General features: G+C 37.5%; 1 long non-coding RNA gene across 1 annotated transcript; it reads left to right on the top strand.

Moving 5' to 3' along the window:
- The first annotated feature begins 1,523 nt into the window (after window positions 1-1,523).
- On the top strand, window positions 1,524-4,682 carry LOC121030005 (uncharacterized). Its single transcript, XR_005790025.1, has 2 exons — window positions 1,524-3,625; window positions 3,856-4,682. It is a non-coding gene; the product is annotated as an uncharacterized LOC121030005 (long non-coding RNA).
- Window positions 4,683-6,738: the final 2,056 nt, after the last annotated feature.

Here is a 6,738-nt window from a genome sequence, read left to right as displayed (position 1 = left end):
ATATCTAACAAAAAAACCAATTTCTGAAAAGTGAGAAGTTATTTATGCAATGAGAAATTTACAAAAGAATAGTGATATATTTCAAAGGTTATCTTTATAAGATTTGCACTTATAAGCATTTTTCCAAAGTTAAATAAATACATGTTACAAACCTTTTTTTTTTTGTTGTTGGAACCAACTAAACATAGTCTTTAACTATAATCTTTATTGCAATCTGCATACATATATACTCTCCAGAGAGCTTTGATTATCAATTTCCTCTTATTGATGAAGATAAGCAGGTGTTGCCTCCCTTGTAGACCACAACTTATATATGCATCTGTCAGTAACACTCTATTCTTTTTCGGTGTGCCTCATCTTGGAAAGTACTCATGATTTCCTTTGCTTTGTTTCTGGATGTAAATCTTTTTATCAGGGATTAGGGTTATCTTGAAATTTTAAGAAACAAGTGAAAACTCATATGGCAGAGATTTTTTAAAGAAAATATTTATCACCATTTTTGGAGTGATAAGCAGCTATTCTGTCTTCACTCAGGACAAAGCAATTGTCAATATGCTTATATTGCTGAAGAGTGTACTTAGAATAGACCTAAGGAAGAGCGTCTCTACAGTGTGTGTTGTTGTGTCCTTAGATAAGTGACATAGGTGATTGGCCTTGGAATAAATTAAAAAAAATAATTCCAGTATAGTTAACATACAGTGTTATATTAGTTTCAGGTGTACAGTATAATGATCCAACAGTTCCATATATTACTGAATGCTCATCATGATAAGTGTACTGTTAATCCCCTTCACATATTTTACTCATCCCCCCCCCCACAACTCCCCTCTGGTAACCATTTGTATGTTCTTTATAGTTAAAGGTCTGTTTCATTTGTTGGTTTGGTTTGTCTCTCTTTTTCCTTTGTTCGCTGTTTTCTTTCTTAAATTCCACATTTGGGTGAAATCCTATAGTATTGTCTTTCTCTGACTTGCTTATTTCACTTAGCATTATACTGTCTATATCCATCCATGTTGTTGCAAATGGCAAGATTTCATTCTTTTTTATGGCTGAATAATATTCCAGTGTGTGTGTGTGTGTGTGTGTGTGTGTGTGTGTGTGTACTACTTTTTTCTTTATCCATTCATCTATCTATGGACACTTGGGCTACTTCTATAATTTGGCTATTGTAAATAATGTTGCAATAAACATAGGGGTGCATGTATCCCTTTGAATTAGTGTTTTTGTATTCTTTGGATAAATACCCAGTAGTGCAATTACTATTACTACTACTGTAGGGTAGTTCTGTGTTTAATTTTTTTGAGGAACCTCTATACTGTCTTCCACAGTGGCTGCACCAGTTTGCATTCTTACCAACATTGCATGAGGGTTTCTTATTCTCCACAGCCTCACCAACACTTGCTGATCCTTGAGTTTTTGATTTGAGCCAATGTGACAAGTGTAAGGTGATATCTCATTTGGTTTTGATTTGCCTTTCTCTGATGACTGAAGTTGAGCATCTTTTCATGTGTCTACTGGCCATCTGTAGGTCTTCTTTGGAGAAATGTCTATTCATGTCTTCTGCCCATTTTATTATTATCATTATTATTATTTTGGTGTTGAGTTGTGTTAAGTTTTTTATGGCTTCAGACAAAAGTTTTTATTAATAAGTCTTGGCTGCCCTACTTAATAAGATCTGAATTATCATAAACAAATGTACATTTCTCATAGTTTAGAAATAAATTTTTTTTTACCACAAAGTCCTTTTAAAGACCTATGTTCTTTCCAGAGCTCATGATAATCAAGGACATAGAATATATTTCACTGAAGACTATGAGTGCCACCATGGAAAGAGTATATACCTTATATATACCTTAAGTATATATAAATATACCTTGAAGATATTACAGGTTCATACCACTGCAATAAAGAAAATAGTGCAATAAAGGGAATCATATTAATTTTTTGGTTCCCCAATACATATATAGTTTAAACTATACTGTAGTATATTAAGTGTATAGTAGCATTATGTCTAAAAAAAATATACATGTCTTAATTAAAAACATTGCTAAGAAATGCTAGTCATCATTTGAGAGTTCAGTGAGTCATAATCTTTTTTGTTGGTGGAGAATCGTGTTTTGATGTTGATGGCTGCTGATTGATCAGGACGGTTGTTGCTAAAGGCTGGGATCACTGTGGCAATTTCTTAAAATAAGACAAATGAAGTTTGCTGCATTGATTGACTCTTCCTTTCATGAATGATTTCTCTGTAGCACACAATGCTTTTTGATAGCATTATACCCATGGTAGAACCACTTTCAAAATTGGAGCCAATCCTCTCAAACCTTACTGCTGCTTTATCAACCAACTTGATGCAGTACTCTAAATCCTTTGTTGTCATTCCAACAGTCTTGATAGCATCTTCATCAGGAGTACATTCCATCTCAAGAAACCATTTTCTTTGCTCATATGTAAGAAGCAACTCCTCATGTGTTCAAATTTTCTTATGAGATTGCAGCAATTCAGTCACATCTTCAGGCATCACTTCTAATTCTAGTTCTCCTGCTGTTTCCACCATATCAACAGCGACCCTCTACTGAAGTCCTGACCCCCTCACAGTCATCACGAGAGCTAGAACCAACTTCTTCTAAACTTCTGTGAATGTTGATGTTTTGACCTCTTCCCATGAATTATGAATGTTCTTAATGGCATCTAGAATGGTGAAATCTTTTCAGATGGTTTTCAATGTACTTTGCCCAGATTCATCAGAGGAATCACTGTCTATTGCAACTAGACCATTATGAAATTTATTTCTTAAAATAATAAGACTTGAAAGCTGAACCTACTCCTTGATCTGTAGGCTTTAGAATGGATGTTGTGTTAACAGACGTGAAAACTATATGAATTTTGTTGTACATCTCCATCAGAGCTCATGGGTAAGCAAGTGCATTGTGAGCAGTATTTTGAAAGTAATCTTTTTTTCTTCCTGAGCAGTAGCTCTCAGCAAAAGGCTGAAAATATTCAGTAAACCACGTGGTAAACAGATGGTGCGATCATCCAGGCTTTGTTGTTCCATTTATAGAACACCGGCAGAATAGATTTATTCTTAAGGGCCCTAGGATTTCAGGATGGTAAATGAGCATTGACTTCAATTTAGAGTCATCAGCTGCAGTAGCCTCTAATGAGAGAATCAGTCTGTCTTTGGAAGCTTTGAAGCCAGGCACTGACTTGTCCTTTCTAGCTATGAAAGTCCTAAATAACATCTTCTTTCAATTTAAAGCTGTTTAATCCACATTGGAAACCTGTGGTTTAGTGTAGCCACCTTCATCAATTATCTCAGCTAGATCTTCTGGATAACTTGCTGCCACTCCTACATCAGCACTTGCTGCTTCACTTTGCACTTTTGTGTTATGGGGATGGCTTCATTCCTTAAATCTCAGGAACCAACCTCCGCTAGCTTTAAACTTTTCTTCTGCAGCTCCCCCACCTCTCTCAGTCTTCATGAAACTGCATAGAGACTTTCTCTTGGTTAGACTTTGAAGAGAATGTTTTTGCTGGTTTGATCTTCTAAACAGACCGTTAAAACTTTTTCCATTATCAGCAATATGGCTGTTTTGATTTCTTATCACTGGTGTAGTCATTAAAGGTGCATTTTTTTAAAATTTTTTTTCAACGTTTATTTATTTTTGGGACAGAGAGAGACAGAGCATGAACGGGGGAGGGGCAGAGAGAGAGGGAGACACAGAATCTGGGCTGAGCCATCAGCCCAGAGCCTGACGCGGGGCTCGAACTCACGGACCGCGAGATCGTGACCTGGCTGAAGTCGGACACTTAACCGACTGCGCCACCCAGGCGCCCCTAAAGGTGCCCCTAAAGGTGCATTTTTAATTTCCTTCAAGAACTTCCCCTTTGCATTCACAAGTTGGCTCACTGTTTCTGTGCAAGAGGCCTAGCTGTCAGCCTGTCTCCTCTTTCCACCTCCCTTCCTCACTTCTTTCCACATTCCTTCCTTCATCATTTCAAGCTTTTGATTTAAATTGAGAGAATAGCGACTGTTCCTTTCACTTGAACACTTAGATGCTATTGCAGGGCTATCATTGGCCTAATTTTAATACTGTTGTGTTTCGGGGGAACAGGGAGACCTGAGGAGGAGGTGACAGAGAGACAGGGAACAGCTGGTTGGTGGAGCAGTCATCACACACACAACATTTATTAAGTTTACCATCTTATATGGGCACAGTTCGTGGCTCCACAAAACAATTACAGTAGTAACAACAAAGAACACTGATCACAGATGACCATAAGAAGTATAATAATAGTGAAAAAGTTTGAAACATTGCGAGAATTACTAAAATGTGATGGAGACATGAAGTGAGCCAATGCTGTTGAAAAAATGGCGCCTATAGACTTGCTCCATGCGGTGTTGTCACAAACTTTCAGTTTGTAAAAAACACAGTATGGCACAAAAAACCACAAACTGCAATAAAGGAAGTACAATAAAGCAGGTACGCCTGCAGTTTTGAAGTGAAAAAAAGCAAGATGCCCTCACAGAATGTATTTGGCTGTCTTCAAAAGGAGAAGTCAGGTTTAAATAACAGGAGTTCATACCCTTGTTAGACCTTTTTAATTCTGAACGAAGTGCACATGTGACCTTTTCTGAAATAAATAAAAATAATGCATTGTCAAACAAACTGAAACAAAACTTTTGAATCCTTCTTCTGTTGACACATAGGGGAGTATTTAGGTAAATAATGTTGATTCACATACTAGAATACACTCTACATCTATTAAAAATAATGAGGTAGATTGGCATAGATAAATTAGTAAGTGAACAAAAGTAAAGTTCAGTATGTACAAAGCTTCACTTCTGTACATTTGTAAAGTTCATACGCAGAACATTATGTACATATGCCATTCTATAAGCCAATGTCTTTTTTGGAAGGACATACGTGAAAAGACTACTTTACAGAGAGGAAATAAGATGAGTGTATGAGGAGAATGACTTTTATTGGCCATTTTATAAATTTTTGTAGTCTTTATTTTTTTAGTTTTTTTATTAAAAAAAAATTTTTTTAACGTTTTTATTTATTTTTGAGACAGAGAGAGAACATGAATGGGGGAGGGGCAGAGAGAGAAGGAGACACAGAATCGGAAGCAGGCTCCAGGCTCCGAGCCATCAGCCCAGAGCCCGACGCGGGGCTTGAACCCACGGACCGCGAGATCATGACCTGAGCCGAAGTCGGATGCTCAACCGACTGAGCCACCCAGGCGCCCCTGTAGTCTTTATTTTTTAATATGTGCATTTATTATTTTTATTTAATAAATACTTAAAAATCAACTTATATTATGCTTCTGTGAAAAAAGTGCAATGTCATTAGGAATATTTTTCTAACTTGATGTGAATCCAAATCAATGAATTATATAGTATTATAGAAACTCCTATAAAATTTTCACAAGTGGATAGATTCCAGCTAATCTTTTCTGGAGAATTTTCTTTTTTCAATCACAGTCATTAGAGGTGATTTATTAAAAATGAGTTAGATTTTACAAATTATTAGCAACAATATGATGTAGTGGAAAAAAGCAATCTCACATGCTCTGGAAATCTCACTGAACTCTTCCATTTGGGTGTCAGCAGCCTAAGATGCAGCAATCTCTTGTGTTAAAAAGGAGATGAATCATTCGTCTGAAAGATTCTGTCCAACCTTACAATTCCAGGATTCTTTTTTGTTTTTAATTTTTTTTAATGTTTATTTATTTTTGAGACAGAGAGAGACAGAGCATGAACAGGGGAGGAGCAGAGAGGGAGACACAGAATCTGAAACAGGCTCCAGGCTCTGAGCTGTCAGCACAGAGCCCGACGAGGGGCTCGAACTCACAGACCGTGAGATCATGACCTGAGCTGAAGTTGGATGCTTAAACGACCAAGCCACTCAGGCGCCCCCTAACTTTTTAAAGGTTATTTATTTTGAGAGAGAGAGAGACAGAACTAGCAAGGAAGGAGCAGAGAGAGAGAGAGAGAGAGAGAGAGAAACCCAAGCAGGCTCTGCACTGTCAGCACAGACCTGGATGTGGCTCTCAAACTCAGGAACTGGGAGATCATGACCTGAGACAAAATCAAGTCGGCAGCTTCACTGACTGAGCTACCTAGGTGCCCTCAAGACTCTAACTTCTATTGCTAGAAAACAGAGGATTTGAGCTTAGTTAAGTAGTTCTATGGGGCACCTGGGTGGCTCAGCTGGTTAAGCATCCGACTTCAGCTCAGGTCATGAGCTTTGCATTTTGTGAGTTTGAGCCCCGTATCAGGCTCTGTGCTGATAGCTCAGAGCATGGAGCCTGCTTCGGATTCTGTGTCTCCCTCTCTCTCTGCCCCTTCCCCGCTCATGCTCTGTCTCTCTCTTAAAAATAAATAAACATCAAAAAAAAATTTTTTTTTAAAAAGTAGTTCTGTGAATTCTTTGAAGATTTTAATATCCTACATATTATATATCAGCAATTAGAAATGCTGACTCTCAGAAAGAACATCTTACCTCAGGGGGTGTGAGTAGTGCCTGGGTAGACACTTAGGTGATTATGGTAGGTAGAATAATGTCCCTCCAAAAATGTCCAGGCCTTAATTCCTGAAACTTATGAATATTTTACCTTATGTAACAAAGAAGATTTTGTAGTCCCTTTGGCAGATGTGATTAATATATGAATTTTGAGATGGGAAGATTATCCTGGATTATCCAACATAATCAAAAGGGTCCTTATAAGAGG

The sequence above is a fragment of the Herpailurus yagouaroundi genome, unplaced genomic scaffold, assembly GCF_014898765.1.
Source record: "Herpailurus yagouaroundi ecotype Mexico unplaced genomic scaffold, PumYag 139, whole genome shotgun sequence".
NCBI lineage: Eukaryota > Metazoa > Chordata > Mammalia > Carnivora > Felidae > Herpailurus > Herpailurus yagouaroundi.
The sequence above is the reverse complement of the archived record's forward strand: the minus strand, read 5'-3'. Positions and strand labels throughout refer to the sequence as shown.